The 19,204-nt window shown below is 39.4% G+C and overlaps 1 pseudogene; it reads right to left on the minus strand.

Moving 5' to 3' along the window:
• Nucleotides 1–1,811: 1,811 nt before the first annotated feature.
• On the minus strand, nt 1,812–1,927 carry LOC142842842 (5S ribosomal RNA; annotated as a pseudogene).
• Nucleotides 1,928–19,204: the final 17,277 nt, after the last annotated feature.

The following is a 19,204-nucleotide window of genomic DNA, read 5'->3' on the forward strand; positions in this document are numbered from 1 at the left end:
TAACAGTCAGGTGGTTGCTGTTCTCTGTGTTTCTAGAATCTTTTCAAACATGAAATATCAACCATTGGGTGCCCAATTAACCATCTAGCTCAAGGCAGACAAAAATGAAACATGTTTCATGGCTACAAAGACACGCCTCAGGAAAGTCTTTAAATGTGTATTTTAAATTACCTTTATTAAAGTGTAATTTACAACCATACATTATATATACTCCTAGCACAGTATAAGATTTTGTAAAACTGAACCAATTTAAATTGTGTCCAAAGTATGCAGGTCTTACATAATCATTTAAACACTTTGGTTCTAAGATTGGACTTATTTGAACTATATACCTCTACTCCCTACAGACTTCCTTTACAGCCTCATCAAAGACAGACAAAGTGATGCTGTGGGGATCAATTTCAAATCTTTAATCTCCAACTGATAAAATTAACTTAACATTTATGATTTACTAGGGCAAAGTTGAACTGAGGTTCAATTTAGTTGAGACCTCAATCTTGTAAGAAAACCCCTCCCAAGCCCATCTTAAGGTCAAGGAGGCCAGGGGACAAACATCTCCAGACTGCTCACCAGTCAACATAGAGTTCAAGCAGGACCTCTAGGATGTGAGTTGTTGACTACTTAGATATCCACCAAAAATAATAATTGAGCAGAAAGAGCAAAGTTAATTGGATGAGAGAGAAATTACCTTAGAAGTTTTCATCCAGCTCTCAAAGGCAGAAGTCAAAGTAAAACACCATGTAGGGTGGAAAGTTTAATGCCAGATTCTACAAGATAGAGCGTTGGACAGAATTTATGTCACAGAAGCTCTGGATTAATGGAATCTTAAGGTGCTCAGGTTGCTAGACTACTCTTGTCGAACAAATTGTTCTTCATGGTAAGGACGGTTTTTAGTTGGCTTGCAGTCTTAGCCCCAAGAAGCAAGTACTTTGTGGAACAAGTCATTATATTTGCTTGCTCTCAGTGTTATTTCACACCAGGACAACAAATTATGCTGGCTTCAGTTTTCACTCCCCTCTCCTGCCTATCCTCCCCAGAAACCCGTTTCAGGTTTCTCAGAGCGGGGCTGCTAGATTAGTTCAATAAAAGTGTTGTGAAACCAAGGTTGATGTGCGGACTTAGATCTCAAATCTCTCCCATTTGCAAGGCCAATAACAGATCTGATCCTGGTGATTTCCAATTAAATTATAAATTAGCACTCTTTTTAATGTTTATTTTATTAGTGTTTATTGGGTGGCATACATACAGAATTATGACAAAGGATATTCCCTTGAGTAATTATTTGAGTAATGTGTGTTTGTGCTTTATAAACATATTATCTGCATGACCAAATAGCAAGTCATATCAAATTAACTCTAAGTTTACTCCTGTTCCCAAGTGCATTGGCTGAGATCATCATGGTAGGCTAAGACAAGGAAGAGGTCCTAAACTGAGATGATAATTATGCCAATGACTACAGCTTCAAAGACAAAGTGGGGAACATCACAGTCAGACCCTACATCTTGAACCCACATTATCACAAGCAGTAGCAAGGCAGTGACTCCATCAGGGAAGGGCACAAACGTATCACCAGATGTAAGATTATCTGGAAGGTCCTTCTGCAAGCTACAGCTTCAGCATAGTTGAGACCCTAGTGGCAACTTCTATGACAGCGAGTTCCAAGAAGTGAAAAATAATGACTATCAAGATTTTAATCTCGATGGCATTATACTAAAAGAAGTTAAAACTACAGAACATAGGAGTAAACCAGAAAATCCTAGGATTGTACTTGTACTGTCTCAGAGCATAGCAACTGTTGTTCCTTTTGGAAACTACAGCACCCTGTATTCCCAGGCGGTCTCCCATCCAAGTACTAACCTCGCCCGACCCTGCTTAGCTTCCGAGATCAGACGAGATCGGGCGCATTCAGGGTGGTATGGTTTCCAAAAGGAACAACAGCAACTATACCCATAATTTCTTGACTGCAAGTTTATCCACCCATAATTCTGTACTGCAAGGTTAATGGGAGTCAGAGAGACAAGGGTTACATGTAGTGAGGAATAAAGAGGAATTTAATTTTTATAACAGCATGGAGAAGTTGGGTGGATTATGGTCAAAATCCATTATGAACAGACTTATGTGATCCATGAAAGAAGTCAGATGACAATATTGGAAAGTTATTTCTAAGCAGTGCTTGAGCTCTGGAAGTAAGCCAAAACTCAGAAAGAAAACGCTGTTCCTCCGGACTCATTTAAAAATCGAGCAATCTGATTCTTATCTGGGCATGTTGAAAAAAATTTCTGTCCTACGAAATCAAAAGGGCCATGGCTACTGCTTTTCCTGTTTCTGTGTTTCCTAACAGACACCAGCCATTCTGGGGAGTTCAGGAAGTGAGGTGTGCTGGTGGGGGATGGGCAGGTGGCAGGTGGCTTAATGGTTTTGGGAGAGCGACACCTTTGCAAACAGGAATGGCATCTCAGCATGGCTAAAATAACCTTGTTTCCCCTCTGCCAGGTGACTCTTGTCTCCCAAGTCTCGCTTCTTGTCTTGTCTCTCCCTTGTAAGACACAGAATCTTTAAGGATCCTTTCTGGTACTATTTTTGCACTGTTTCTTAGGAAAAACTTCGTGGCATTCCTCACAGATTTCTGAGGCTCGGGCGTTGGGGCGGGGTGGGGGAGTGGGTAGCCTTTGAGTATCATTCTTGAGTCTGTTAGTTTATTCCCTGGAGTTTTAGTGGAGTCTAAGAAAAACATGTGCCTGTAGCCATCCAGCCCGGAGCGGTAAAGCTGTCAAAGTTCATAAGCTCAGCAACGCATTTGGGTCTGGACAGGACTTGGGTAGGAGAACGCAAAAGGGAAAAAAAAATTAAGAAAGAAAGGGGAGAGAGGAAAAAAAAGTTTGTGGAGCACACATCTGCTGCACAGCAGATGGCAATTGTTATTCTGTCATCAGCGGAGCTTTCTCTATAATTCTTGTTGCATTTCCTCTACTGTAGTACTTAGGGGTTTTAGGTGTTGGGCATGGGAGGTGGGGAGAAGGCGAAATATTTTTGGGGAAAAGGAGGTGAGTGTAACGTTAAAACCCAGGCTTTAATAATTGTTTCACAGCTCAGGATTTACAGAGTTAAGTTTCCCACAGCCATCCTCCAACTGTGCAGGGCGTGTTACAATAGGAGTCCTCATTACATAATCGCCAAAGCCCGGGTAATGTTACACAGTGTTCAGCAGATAAAGGGCACACAATAATGGAGAGGAACTGCACTCCTCCTCTAATCTTAGATGGACGGAGCGTATTATGTTACTGCATAAATATTACATGATCATGTAACAAAATATACTAATGAAATACACAGATGCGAAGCAAGAGTGCAAGGGTTGAGATTGCATTGGGAACACTTAAATTGATTTTCCTATTCTTCGCTAATTCACATTCAAACTTAATTTGGCATTTGTGCCATTTTATGAGAATATAATATGTCATGGGAGACTTGACAGTTTTTAATGGGTTTATAAAATGGTACTTAGAGTCAACTTCTGTAACAGTAATATAGACGTATAACACCATTGCTGTCTTCCTCAGCTTGAGCGCCAGTCTACGTCTTATTATGCATTTGAATGTTGACCTCACAGCTAATTTGGGCATAGTGGGTTCTTCTACCTTACAAGCACAGCACATTTGTTCCCAAAGTTAAAGGCACAGATGTTATCTGTTGGGTTTGGGGGTGGGGTGGGTTCTACTTATATATGTATTGTTTGCCTAATATGTGTGTGCAAATTGGTCAGACTATTCAATTAAACAGCCTCTGTCTGTGGATTCAAACCCCACTGACACGGTACCTACTGTGAATGAACTCTGTTGTCGGCTCTCATGTCGGAAAGCAACTGCCAAGGTCTTGCCTCTTGAGCAATGAAGACCTACAGAAGTGATGACTGTGCTGACTCTGTTTCTTTGGAGTGAGATGCATTGTGTACCCCAAATAGCTTTGACAGTGCTGGCAGAGTACATCATATTACATTTTTTCCCCTTCATTCTGCAGAGCTCTGTTTTATGCAAACATCTCCTGATATCCTGCTTCTGTTGTGTGATCTTCATAGGAACGATCATGTTTCTGGTGTTGTGTGTGTGAGGTCATTTACAGCCGTGTTATTGGCATAGCACTGTTATCTAATATTCCAACAAGCTAAAACACCCTGGCAGAATTATGAAATGGAAACAAAGTGAAAACAAATGAGCAAAAAGACAAAAGCATCAGCTCCTTTTGAAGACAGGGGAATTGAGGTTCAGACCCTACAGAGGGTCACTCATGTACGACTGGAGAAGTGGGCTGGACCAGCTTCTTTATCATCACATATTTGCTTTGGATACACAATTGGAAATTGTGTGATGGTTGCCTATATGTTCATGGCATGAATTTGCTTTCAAGGGCATTTTTGTTCTTAAGATAGAAAAAAACAAAGCAAAGCAAAACAAAGCAGAAGGCTTAAGTGGGCATTAACATGAGAAAATGTAGATACAAATGCCTAGCAGAAAGACCATCAAATGTAGAAAAATATTTCCAAGCAATTTAATCATTGTATCCAATGAAGATTCCATTTACCAATTAACACTATAATCAGACCTTACTTTTTAGTTGTTTATTTGTTTTAAACAAATCCTTTAGATTTACTTTCATTATTTAAGGCCATAGTGAAATTACAGCTTATTATATACAATTGCTGTTCTTTTGTTCTATATCTCATGAGGTTAATTTTGTAATTCAATTATCAAATGGCATACAGGTAGTCATAACTATTTTTTTCTAATTACTTTAATATCATAGGAATGCGTGCTGTATTGAGAATACTAACACACAATGTTGATATACTCAAATAGTTTTTGAAAGAAGGGAAATATCTCTAAGTATTGTGTGTTATTCTTTCTTTTGTTAATGTGGTAAGACATGTAACAATTGAAAACAATTGTCTCATGGTTATGCAGCCGTTAGCCATAGTCTCTGGGCTATATCGTTCCTTATTCCATGTGTGCTAAGGGAGAGCATTATGCCAGGGAGCATGCAGTCGAATGGTTCACCTTATGGCAGACAGGAAGCAAATAGAGGAAGCATCTGAAGGAAAGATAGTCTTCAAAGACATGCTCTCAGTGACCTCCTCCTTCCAATTAGCACCTACCTCCTAATAACCCATCCAGCTAGTCACCAGAGAACTCCTCAAAAGGTTAATCTATTCATGAAGTAAGTGCCTCAGTGATCCAAACAGTGTAATTGCACTATCTGGGATCTAAGCCTTCAGTCCATGAGCCTGTTTGCCGGGATGGATCTTGTCATGCCCATACCGTGGCATTCTTTCCCGGATCCTAAATATTCATGTCCATCTTATGCTGCAAAATGTCTCCAAAATCTCCCACAGTTCTAGCATTTCTCAGGTCTAAAGTTACCTCAAGACTGACTCAAGGCTAATTTCTAGCTGTGAACTCTGTAAAATCAAGAGTATCATGCTCTCAAGACACAGTGATATAGGTGAACATTCCCTATAAACATTTCAAAGAAAGATTGAACTATAAAGCAAGACTTAAAGTCATCAGGGCAAATATTAACTATTGTAGTTAAATTTTAAGAGCATGTGGTGGCAGAACATGGATCCCCAAATATTTGAAAAACCTGCTTCTACAGCCTTGCTGTTTGCAGTCCATACGGCCACTCGCCTGGCTTGACTCTGCTTACTCTCCATACCTTTTCTCAACAGATAGTTCATATTTTTGCATTGCCAGTTTTTTATTTACATTGCAACCTCAATTGTGTTCTCATAGCTTTGCTTATGACTGCCTGAAAGCTGTCTGCCTGACATTACTTGTTATCTTAGGTATGTCTTTGAAATATAGCTGTAAGCCTCCAGGACTTTATGGCATATATATATATATATATATATATATATATATATATATATATATATATGTTTTGTTTTTGAGACAGGGTTTCTCTGTAGCTTTAGCCCTTGTCCTGGAACTAAGCTCTTGTATACTGGGCTGGCCTCAAAATCACAGAGATCTGTCTGCCTCTGCCTCCCGAGTGCTGGGATTTTAGGCGTGCGCCACCACCGCCGGGCTTGGCTCTTAATATTTTACATGCCCACACTACCAATATTATGTGGACAATACCAAGGATTGCTGCTTGTTTGAGTAAGACTCCAGAGACCTACTAGAATGAAGGGGAAAATAGCCTGAAAGTCCCTGGAAGGCCAAAGATGGGAAAAGAGTTCTCTAAATGGCCTTGTGCTAGCAGGGCACCACAGAACTTTCTTCTTAAAACGGCCTTATACTTTTACATACTTAAGCCTGCAATGGTAGACTCTGATTAGTTTCCAAAATGGTTCTAGGTATCTTTTCTGTTGTTCAGAAGCTTTGTACTTGGGTTCTTTCAGGACAATAATCTCTTTAGCAACTTTCTTTTTGCCAACATTAAAACAGATTTTCTTTCTGGCCAGCTTGTAACCTGAATATCTGCTTAATGTTCCTGAATCGTACTATATATCTGGACAAGAGCAGGTTCTAGTAACCTTGTCACAGTTTGAATGCTGCATTGTCTTGAAATTTTCTCTGCCAGAGCAGTCTATCTTAAATATAGTCTCCTACAAAGTTTGAAGGTATGTGTAAAATGCAGATGAGTTCTTTGCCTAAATATAGCACCAAATGGCCGTGAGTCTACTTCCCGATAGAGTGCTTCCTTTCTTCTAAAACCTCATAAGAATTTGTTTTCTTTATTGTTGGTAAGCACAGAAGAAAGAAACTGGCTAGGCAGTTTGGGATAAGGACTTCAGAAGATTGCAATTTCACTTATATTGAGAATCAGTTCTGTCCTGGGCAGAAGCCAGAAGTGTCTTACATTCTAGCAGCAGGTTTTCTCCTGGCCAGTGGCCAGACAGACCAAAAATGTCTACGGATAGTGGTTTGGATTCTGGTTTTATTTTTATTGTATGTATTTATACTTTGTGAAGACAGTGTCTTATGGTATAGCTGCCTTGGAACTCTAGACCATGCTAGCCCTAAAATTTCAGAAAATACCCTGCCTCTGCTTCTTCCCTAGTGCTAGGATGTAAGGTATGTGCCACCATGGCCAGTTCTTTTCCTTTTGTATGGCAATCTAAACAGGTGGAGCTTCCTGGATGCCATGTGTGAGGGTATACGTGAAACTCCAAGACACTGAAATGGGGAAGGACATGAACATCTTATGGATGGGGCAAGCTCATCTTCCCTCCCCAATACCTTAACCCAGAAAATTCTTGTTAAGCCCCAGGTAGGGCTAAGACTTGTTAATAATTTTGCTCATGGTTTCAGTCCCTGATTGCAAGACATCATTGTTTCTGGGCCTTGGTGAGGCAGAACATTATGGTGAAGAAGTTTAACTCATGGCAGCAATATGAAAGAGGGATAGATTGAGATAGTTAACTAAGTAGCTAGTTAGTTCGATAGAAGTGTCACTCAAGAGTGAGCAGGGGTAAAAACATCCTTCACGGCCACATTCTCCATGCCCTTCCTCCATCAACCTGCTCCTATTTCTATGTTTCTTGTTTTTGTTTTTTTTTTTTTGAGACAGGGTTTTCTGTGTAGCTCTGGAGCCTGTTCTGGAACTCACTTTGTAGAGCAGACTGATCTCGAACTCACAGAGATCTGTCTGCCTCTGCCTCCCGAGTGCTGGGTTAAAGGCGTGCACTGCCACTGCCTGACTTGTTCTTACTTCTTAACAGCGGAGTGAAATATGAATTCACCATTTGACTTACCCACTGATGAGATTAATGTCCTCATCATCTGTCTATCATTATTAGCTCCACCAATTGAGGAACAAGACTCCAGCATATAAATCTGTGGGGTCATTTTGTATAAAAACATATATGAAACATAAAATGAGAGAGAATTTGCTGAAGGAAATGGATATCATAAACTTTGCACTGCCTATTGGGAGTTGGTGATTATTTCTAGGTGTGAATGTATATGTCTCCTTGGTTATGATAAGATACTATATCAGTGAAACAATGAAATAGAGTAACTGAAAAGTGTTTAAAAACAAGTTGAATTGTAATTATTGACTCTGTTCTCAAAAGAATATAAAAGACACCATCAAAAGTTTTAATGTTTATATCATGAAGCAAATGTATAAGTAATCTGTACTATATATAGTAATGAAGTATTTTTACTTAAATGTTCTTACAAAGATCTGAGTCAATTATTATCAGAGAGAACTGGAAAACTGAAAGTCAAAGAAAGAAACAAATATATATTTTAAAGAGCCTATACATTTTTATTAAATGTTCTTGTACTAATTTCCTACTTATTAAATATTTCTAATTTATAGCCTATCTGGTTTATATTCTATGGCTTCAAACCAATATAAATCTTAGATTTTTCTGAACATTTGTTGCAGAGAAACCGCTTGTTTGTCCCGGCTGCTCAGCCCTGAAATAATCATATGGAAATTGTATTATTTAAATTACTGCTTGGCCCATTAGCTCTATCTTCTTATTGGCAAACTATTACATATTAATTTAACCCATTTCAATTAATCTGTGTATCACCACAAGGTCGTGGTCTACCAGTAAAGTTCCGTCATGACTGACTCTGGAGGCAGCACCATAGTGTCTCCTGATTCTGCCTTCCTTTCTCCCAGCATTCAGTTTCATCTTCTCCACCTACCTAAGCTCTGCCCTATCAACAGGCCAAGACAGTTTCTTTATTCATTAACCAAGAAAAGCAACACACAGAAAGAAGGACCTCCCACACCAACAAATTTTATTTAATAATCTAGAATAAGAGAAAGACTTAAGATTTGATAACATTAACATTATTTTAAAAACAAAATTAGAGGAACTGCCATTATTATTACTTTGCTTTCTGTTATGTGGGTAATAAAATGTAGCACAGATGTTGCTAGTTTTACATGTAGTATCTAGTTGTTAACACATTACATTGTTTTTTTTTCTAACTTGAACTCAATGATAGCTTATTTTTATGGCCATAATTACTATGTCTACAAAAATTGGGTTCTAACTTGTGTCTGGTTTGACTGGCTTCTGCCTTAAGTTAAATTCCATCTTTACTGAATTCAGAGTAGACCAGTCAGTGTGTGATTATGAATTTCCTTCAAGTCACCAGATTTTAATTCCTAAAACAGTGAACAATACCTTCTATGACTTTCAATATTTCAAGGTTTCCACAGGGTGCTGTAGAGGACTGTTACCATCACAGATCTACTAAGAGCAAAATCTTTTCTTCTTTTGATCTTACATTTTCATTTAGATATTATTTTCTTTGCAAGAAATGTTTAAACTTTGTCCAGAGTCTCAAATCTGACTGACTACTAAAAAATCATTGAGAAATTCTAGTCTTTTGATTTTGAGTTTCCTTTCTTTCTTTCTTTCTTTCTTTCTTTCTTTCTTTCTTTCTTTCTTTCTTTCTTTCTTTCTTTCTCTCTCTCTCTCTCTCTCTCTCTCTCTCTCTCTCTCTCTCTCTCTTTCTTTCTTTCTTTCTTTCTAGTATAATGACTCAGCATCATATCTATTCAGTTTTTCTATGAAGAACCCAATTTTACTGAATTTCTGTGTTGCCTACAACTTTCCAAAGAACAGTTTCACTGTCAACATGCCTCCTCTTCCTCTGCTTCTTTACATGGGAAGATGGACCAGCATCTAATTACAGGGGTTATGAATAACTGCTCATGCATTAGAAGGCTTAGCATGGGGCATTTGGCAAGAGACAGAGAAGACCTGGAAAGCAACGCATCTAGATAAATGCTCACAGTGTACACACCACTGAGTTGAGAGTCAAATGAACACGTTTTCCAAATCTCTCTTCTTTGAGACTAGACATGTTACTGTTGTATTTGTCTGGTAGGTTGAGCACTTCTGTGCTATTTAAGTGTGGTCGTTTGACTTCTATAAATTTACAAATGGAAATAACTTGCAGCTTCTTAACACTCTTGTTAGTTAGCCTATAAATTCCTTTATCATTTGTTTCAGAAAAAATCCGCAAGTGTCTGGCTCACCCTGTGTGTAAATAGGGATAGTCATTTCTATAACTATAATTTTTTAATGTCTTCTTATATTGAATCATCTAGAGAACTCCAATTTTACCCAAAACTATCACTGAGTTGATTCTGAATCAAATGCAATCTCTTTATGATACATTAATAATCTATATTCATGAAAAGTTACAAAATGCTTATTAGAACATTGGAAAAGTTATTAGTAACCAAATGATTTTTTAATTTTGATATTTTTCCCTGAAGAGATAAAAAAACAGCAACTTCCCCTGTGGCTGTCTGTTGTCATTGCTTGTCTTTCATTTGGGATTCTGCAGCTTTTATCTTCCCTTTTCTTCTTCCAGGACAGAGGTATTCTAGAGTTTAGACTATAGTAAGGTTCACAAATTTAAGCACAACTAAAAAGAGAGTGCAAAGTGATCTTTCTGCCCCTTCAATCTATCTAAAGGAAGATCATCAATAAAGACAGCCACTGGACACATTGTGTTATGATCTAGAGCAGTGGTTCTCAACCTTGTTAGAGCTGCGACCCTGTAATCCAGTTGTGGTGACCCCTAACCATACAATTATTTTGTTGCTACTTCCTAAGTGTAATTTTGCTGCTGTTATGGATTGTAATGTAAATACCTGCTATGCAGGATATCTGATTTTCGACTCCTTTGAAAGGGTCATTCAACCCTCAAAGGGGTTGTGACCCACAGGTTGAGACCTGCTGATTTAGAGGGTATGCACAGCAAAGTAGCTAATTTCCTGGAGAGAAAATATTTGGTATCTGGAGCAGAGTGACCTAACCTTATTTATCTGGAAATGATATTCACTAGCTAAATGTAGAAATTCATCAGCCTCCATTGGCTTAAGTCAGTAAAGTACTTTTCTTTTTGAACTTTTTTTAGATGGAGGTCCTTTTGGTAATACAGATGAAAATAAAATTGCTGAAAGTTGTTCTATTGCGCTAGTCATTCTAAGGGATGCTCAGAGAAAGATGTTGTGCCTCCCACATTTATACGAAGTCTCCACATGAGGATACTCTTTCTTTCTCCTCGATGTTTGACCTGCTCATGATGAGAGACTCTGGCAACTGGAAAACATCCACGAACAGTAAAACAAAATGGGGATGACTGTGTTCTGAAACTTTATTTTAAAATCAAGCAGTTGGCCAGAGTCTCTTGAACACTTTAGACCATTCTTGAACCAAGTCTTCAAAATTTCTTGAACTCTGATTTATACCAGGAAATCAACACTCCATATAATATCTGAAGTGGGGATGTCTTGAGATAACTTCCATTTTTTTATTGATAGGACAAATGATATTAACCTTTAGAAAATACGAGATCAGCAACAACACTTTTGCTTAGAGCTTTGTTTAAAAGCTTTCTTATCAAATCTATTTTTAATTTATCTTCTTTCTTTTTGAAAACTTTGACTTAACACCCATAGGAATATTAATTTGAGCTGTGATTGCTTTCTTTGATCTGAGGAGAAGGCAGGAAAATCAGCTAAGATTTTTCTCCTTCAACCTTGAAGTTTTTCAACTACTGACGCACTAATCAGCAAAGGCAATACTCCTACTCACCTCGTGGTCTTTCTTAGGCCTGGTAAGATTTTATATTTGTATGTTAGGTTCAGCTGATATTTTAAGAGGTGTGGCTTTTTGCTTTTGAAAAGAGACATTTATAATTAGCTCATCCCATTTTAAACTGTGGCAACACGACAAACTATCTACTCTTGAGTACAGATGTTGATATAAAAAATGAAGATTTTAATGTATCAGCTATCAGGTCATTCTGTTGACTGGCACCTTATAATGTTAACATGACAAGAAAAAAACAAGTGAGACAACTAAAAAGTGGCTGTTCCTGAATATGTTTGTTTTTCTCTGTTACACATCTCAATACATAAAACACATTAGTCTTGGAGGTTTTGTTGATTGTTAATGGAGTAGGCGATCTATGCTGCCAACCAATCTTGACAAACCTAGAAAAGAAACAACACGCCAGGCCCTTGTAAACCTCTGGCAGAGCAGATCTGATGGAAATTCTGAGGACCCTGGAGAGGAAATGAGAGAGGGTGAGAAGGAGGGAGGGAGAGAGAAAGAGAGAGGAAGAAGCATGGGATGGGGAGAAGATAGGTAAGTATATTGGACACTTTCTGGTTTCTACTCCATTTGAGATTTTTGATGACACAGAGCTTGAGCTGAGAAAGACGAGGGGGAATTGCAAAGTCCATCAAAGCCTACAAACCTGCTTTCTAGATTTTTGACTTTTTTGTTTCAGAAAGCAGGATAAAAGGTGTCTATCCAGTCAGTCATCATGTACTTGCGACTGTCACATTCTCCATGCCCCTAGAGAGGCCTGAAGACCTGGAGGTGCAGATCCAAAAGAATTCTTTAAAACTTAAATTTATCAAGGCATAGAAAACACATCCATGACTCTAATAATAATTAAAATCCACAAACACAGTATCCCAAAAGCTCTCAAGCTTCGTGAAGAATCATTGATGAAATAAGTGAGTTAAAGTAAATGATTTCTTTTAACTTGAAGCATAATAACTTCCCTAAGAGTCTTATTTCTAAAAAACAGAAAATATGTGTATTCTGTTCCACATGGTACTGGTTAGACCTCAACCCTGTTTATGTATATGGCTTTTAAAAAGGGAAACCAATCGACAGAAAAACCAAAGCTTTAAGATGAAAGGACAAGTAAATCTTTATATAGAAAAGCAAAACCTATAAATATTCAGTGTTAAAAAAAAGGAAGAACTGATGACTCAAAATCTGCTAAAAAATAAAAAACGGAACACTGAGAACCAGACATGGATTAATTACTCTCATAATGAGGAAGGGGTAGTTTTAATTGCAGAGTAAAATATCTTTGTAAATTATTATTTAAAGCATAATAAATGCTAATTAGAAAAATTGAAGAATTTAGTAAGCTGTCAAGAAAAATGGTGAAATGCCTTCTGGAGGATACGCTGAGAGACTGGAAAGCTCGTTACTCAGCCCTGGCTATTGTATGGCTGGCTTGGATCCATGCAGATGCGGAATAGGCCGTCCTTATCAATGGAGTTATCTTTTGGATTCATCTGATAGTCGACCTATTTTGTCCTGCTTTTTAATTTGCTGGTAAAGGGGAAAGAATCAGTTGGAAATAAAGGTAGTGTTTGTGCTTGACTTGATGTATTACGCTAATAAATGGATATTACAAAGCCCTCAGAGATCTGGATGTGAAAGACACAACAATAAATTATTCATTTTCCCGATTTTTGTATTTCTAGCGTGACTACATCTAAAAGTTCCTAACATCTGTTTTATACATTCATTCTAGAGGTGTTGGTCAACAGCTGTTAACACAAAAATTCACTTGCTAATCGCTTTGCACGGACAGGGATGGAGACAGAACTATAGCCCTGAAGACTGATGGGAAAGAAGGAATGACTCCCGAGGAACCATCTGCTAAGACCAGTGAAACAAAACACCTGTTGGCCTCACCTCTTTCCACAGGTTTGTGATTTATTTGGTCTGTGCCCATGGCACCCCTCTCAATCAAGAAAACATTACAGACACAATCACATCAACCACCATTCTTTTCTTCCCCTTTATAATTGCCAACCCCCAACTGACACCTCCCATTGCCTGTGGCCAACACTTCACTGTTCATGTTGGTGAATGAGGTCTCTCAGGATGTTAGTTACTGTCATGTTTTGATTGTTTGTCGGAGGCACCCAGACTTTGTTTCATCTTTGGCTCACAGACATTGAAAAGAAAGAGTATGTCGGAAAAATCCAGGTTGCCTTTATAACAAAGAGCGTGTTGCCTCTTTAGGGAACAATGAAACGAGATGAATAGCTATTCAGGTTTTTTTTTTTTTTTTTTTTTTTTTTTGTAGTACTTCCAGCACTGGGGAAAGCAAAAATCTGGCCCAACATTAAGAGTGACCATCTCTTTTGTGGCCAGTACTGGAATGGTTAATTACTTTGCAGTTCTCTAAGAAGACAACAATGAGCAAGCCGCGGCCACTGGATCACAGCCTAAAACAAAACCCGACAGATCGCACTCTGCAGCTGAAACAGATGGTTGCTTACAGGGCTGACAAAGCGAATGTAAACTGTATGGGCTTTCACTCCCTGCTGCAGCCTCAAAGAGGTGAAAAGAACACCTTCCTTTTGGAAGGACACACACACACACACTTGTGCTTTTACACAATCACTCCACTGCACTCTCACAATAGATAAAATACTAACATGCTGCCCCTCTCCATAAATGATTGCAAAATCTTTAGCCTTGTGAGATTATACTCAAAGGAAATTGAGTTGTGTGAAGTGTGGCCTTGTGCCTTTCCAAAAACAGAAAGCAGGATGGACTTTAAAAAGACGGGAGTGCACAGGGTAGAGAAACACCCTTTCCACCCCTAGTCTGCTTCTGACTGACGGATGAGAGTTTCTTCAATCCATTCACTTGGAGGACCTAGAAAGGCAGAGAATACATCAGTGTGGAGGAAAGTTACGGAAGGAAAGGGTTGTATGACTTCCCAAGGCAATTCTTCCAAGAATTATCAAACCAGATACAAGTCCTTTGGCCCGGAAGGACACACTGTGACAACTGGCAACATAGCATTTCAAGATGCTAGCATAGAGGGGCAGGAACATGCCCAGTGATAGGCTCGCTGGTGGCAAGAAGCAGGCATGGAAAACAACAACAACAACACACAGAAGGAGAATGTAAATAAAGTCAAGACAACTCACGTGCGAGAATGAACCACAAGATATACATCAAACCCGCTTTAAGGGTTTTTACTAATAAAGAGTGGGGGAAGGGAAGGGAGGGACTGTGCAGGCCTATCTGAAAGAAACATGTCAGGAGGAAGGGAGTGGGGTGGTGTGTCTGCCGCATCCGTACAGGGTCTTAATAGCCACACCACGAATGTGTAGAGATTACGTGGCCAGGCTGAGCATGCGCATAGATTACATTGGGCCTAAGGCCCTAGAGTGACTAGGCATTTTACCTGAATAGTTGGCCATGGGACCCCAGAAATGCTAGCATCTGGGGTGACTAAGAATTTTGCCTGAATGCTGACGGCTCTGGGACCCCCGTATGTGATGAAAATGGTAACAATCATTATTCTTTTGTGGAACTATTTGATTTTAAAGACAGGGTCTCAGTATTGTCACTATGTGTACTCCTAGTGGGCCTTGATCCTACTATGTAGGTCAGGGTGACCTCACACTCACAGCGCTCTTGCGTCCTCTACCCTGGAGTGCTGGGGTTAAAGGAGTGTACCACTCAGAGGAATTTTCTTTTTAATGTTGTCCCACCTCTCCCAGTGCAACCTTCTTATAAATGTAGCGTCAGCATCCTCCTCAACTCAAGATATTTAAACACTCCATTGTTGCCTATATTTCTAGAGCTTCCTTGTGATCGATCACAGATGTTTGTCGGACTGTCAGGCACCCCTGAGAGACTGAATTGTGTGCTTGCTTCTATGACTAAGCAAGCATGCTCTTCAGCTCTGGGATGGGAACAGGGTAAAAATGTTGCAGACAGAGGAGGTGACATGTAGGGAACAAACTTCAAACTTGGTCCTGCTATTTTATTTTATTTGAGGAGGGATGGCTAAGGAGGAGAGACATTGACCCTCTTGATAAAGTGCTTGCCATGTAAACATGAGCACTGAGTTGGGATTCTCAGTATTCATGTAGAAAGCTGAGTATGGTGGTTGGATCTGACATCCCAGCACTGGGGAGGCAGAAACGAGAAGATCTCTGAGCCTATCTGGCCAGTCAGCCTAGGCAAGTTGGTGAACTCTCGATTTGGTGAGAGACCCTGTGCCCCACCCCAAGCGATGGTTTGGAACATAGTTGAGGAAGATATGAACATACACTCAGACCCACACACCTGTGCATGCACACACAGGCACATATAAAATGTTTTATTTTCTAACATTCTCAGTATTTCTTAACCAAGAAAATGGAATTGTCTCTTGTAATAACTTTGTGAAATGGATTTAATATTCTATGTGGAGTTCCTTATCCTCACTAGTTTCCTATTCTATTTTTACAGGTTTTTCTTTTCTTCCCCATTCCGTGGAACTGAAGACTTCCCCTTTTCTAGTCCACTGTATACTCCAGTTCTTAATTTTATTGCTTTAGCATTTCTTCTGGTGACTGCCCCACGTGTTTTCTTGTCTCATTTGGTCTTCATCTGCTCTGTTACCCGGGGTCTTCTCCTAACTCTCTGGGCAAAGCCACGCCTGCTGAGCATGCTAAGGACCCCTCTAGCTTCCACTTTCTGGCCGCACCCAGTTACAGGGTCTGTGTTACTCGGGGTGCATGTCTTTGATTCTCAGATGACGCCACCTGAAAGCCAAACGAAGTTAATGTGCTCCAGAGCCATTTGGGGTGCCTTCTAAAAACAGTGGATCTTTGCTATTTCTTTCCCAGGTGTTTCTTTCCTACCTCTGTTCTTTCAGACTGGCTGTTTATTCTGACACCTAGGCTAGAATTCAGGAAGGAACTTCACTTCCCCTTCTCCTTGTTTACACAGTCTCTTGGCAGATCCATTTTACTTTGCCTCACCAACCAACCCATCTTCCAGGGTCACGTAATCCTTTCCTCTGTTTCCTTATGCCCCCACCAATGTATTTCTTCTGGCGTTTAGTCCCTGTGGGATCACCCTAGGGGGCTATCCCATTTTGACAGACTGGATGAGTCAACAGCCAAGAGAAAGCAGGCCAGGGAGAAATTATGAAATGTGATTTTCTGTCCCCTGTCTTCAAGGGCCTGGCCCTGCCCTCTTTAACATCATCTCGGTGTGTAAATCCCTTTCTTGTTCATTCAGTTCTCTTGTCCTCCAGCTGTCCCCAGGAGCTCATTTTTACAGTGCAGGAGTCATGGTGAAGACATGTTTCCTCCTGTGTGGTTGCGCATATCCTTTTTGTCTTTTTCGTGTTCATACCAGCAAAGTCAAGCTCTCTGGGCTTGAAACGTAAACATTGCTTAGTGGCTTTCTGAATCATCAATTATCATGCCTCTAGTTGCTTGTAAAATTGGGATTCCTCAATTTAGACTCTTCAGCTTAAATGTGGTCGATGAACTGATGTCTATTTCTGGCAGCAGATACGGGCGTCATCCAGTCAGATACTCTGCTCTAAAGGACCTGACCTGCGGAGTCTTATTTTCTGGCATGTGACAGGACACTAACTCCACTAGGCTTTAGTGCAAAAAGCAGGGCCTCGGGGTATCTTTTAGCATGTTGAATAAAAGCTGTGAGCAAGAAAACCCTATACTATTTTCAAATCCTGAAAAAAACAATCCTTACAAATAATACTTGAGATCTCAAGTGGGTATCTTTTGCGAAGTCAGGCTCTACTTTCGAAAAATAGTTACTCACTAAGAAGGGGACTGGGAACCTATATCTCCCAATGTCCTATAATGTGTGGACATCCATCACTGCAGAGTCTATCCTCACTTATGAATGTGAAATGTGAAACTGAATGAACTTGTACTCCTTTCTGTCGGGTCTTGACTCTACAGTGTCAAGTCTTTTTTAAATTTTTTTAAATAGATTTTTATTGAGCTCTACATTTTTCTCTGCTCCACTCCCTTCTTCTCCCCTCCCCTTTAACCCTCTCCCATGGTTCCCATGCTCCCTACTCACTCAGGAGATTTTGTCTTTTTCTACTTCTCATGTAGATTAGATCCATGTATGTTTCTCTTAGGGTTCTCATTGTTGTCTAGGTTCTCTGGGATTGTGAATTGTAGGCTGGTTTTCTTTGCTTTACGTCTAAGAGCCACTAATGAGTGAGTACATATGATCATTGTCTTTCTGGGTCTGGGTTACCTCACTCAATATGATGTTTTCTAGCTCCATCCACTTACCTTCAAATTTCAGGATGTCATTGTTTTTTTTCTGCTGTGTAGTACTCCATTGTGTAAAGGTACCACATTTTCCTTATCCATTCTTCAGTCAAGGGGCATTTAGGTTGTTTCCAGGTTCTGGCTATGACAAATAATGCTGCTATGAACATAGTTGGGCATATATCCTTGTGCTAAAGAAATAGAAGCAGTCATCAAAAGTCTCCCAACTAAAAAACCCCAGGATCAGATAGTTTCAGCTCAGAATTCTACAAGATTTTCAAAGAAGAACTAACACTAATACTAATACTCCTCAAATTATTCCACACAATAGAAACAGAAGGAACATTGCCAAAGTCTTTTTATGAGGCTACAATTACCCTGATACCCAAAGCACTTAAAGACATTACCAAAAAAGAGAATTACAGACCAATCTCACTCATGAACATTGATGCAAAATACTAAATAAAATACTGGCAAATTGAATTCAACAACACATCAGAACCATCATCCTCCATGATCAAGTTGTCTTCATCCCAGAGATACAGGGATGGTCCCACGTATGAAAATCTTTCAACCTAATCCATCATATGAACAAACTGAAAAATAAAAGCCACATGATTATCTCATTAGATACTGTGGCAAGTCTTACAGGCAGCAAGCTTACAATTTACATTATTGAGAATATATTTATGAGCTCATATATGAAACCCAGGTAGTCCATATATCAGCCTAAATGTTCAGGATGCAGCACCTTCTCCAACGAGTAGACTGGAAACTTGGATTAATTGCTGTGGGGTTGTTGGTGGAGATGTTGTGTAGAAGAACATGTGGCCATTCTCATGGTTCATGGTTGACTCCACCTGCAGAAATAAAAGTCGTTCTGTTTGAGCACTGCTTTGGACCCATGCTGGCTCCAGTCACTCTGGGGTCCTAGAATACTGTGGTAAGAACACTGAATACTTTCAAGTGCTTGCCTTTTTCCTAGCAGTGGAAGCTCATCTCAGAACTGATAATGAATAATGCTTCCTTTACATTATTACTATATGATAAATCGTGTAGTTTTTTTTGTGCTAGCTTAATAGTATTGCAAAATAAAATGAGACATTATCTGTATCTGTGGAAATTATAGAAACAAAATAAGACAATATTTTTCATCACACACACACACACACACACACACACACACGATGCACATACTCCAGAAATACCTGTCATGAATGGAAAATCATACTGTCAAAAGCTATGATAAAGCAACGTATGTGTGAAATAATACAGACACTGGCTTTCAGATTAAATGGTTCAGTTGGTTTTTATAGTTTAAATGCCTAGGTAGCATATCCATTAG

This window comes from Microtus pennsylvanicus, chromosome 1, assembly GCF_037038515.1.
Source record: "Microtus pennsylvanicus isolate mMicPen1 chromosome 1, mMicPen1.hap1, whole genome shotgun sequence".
NCBI classification, from domain to species: domain Eukaryota; kingdom Metazoa; phylum Chordata; class Mammalia; order Rodentia; family Cricetidae; genus Microtus; species Microtus pennsylvanicus.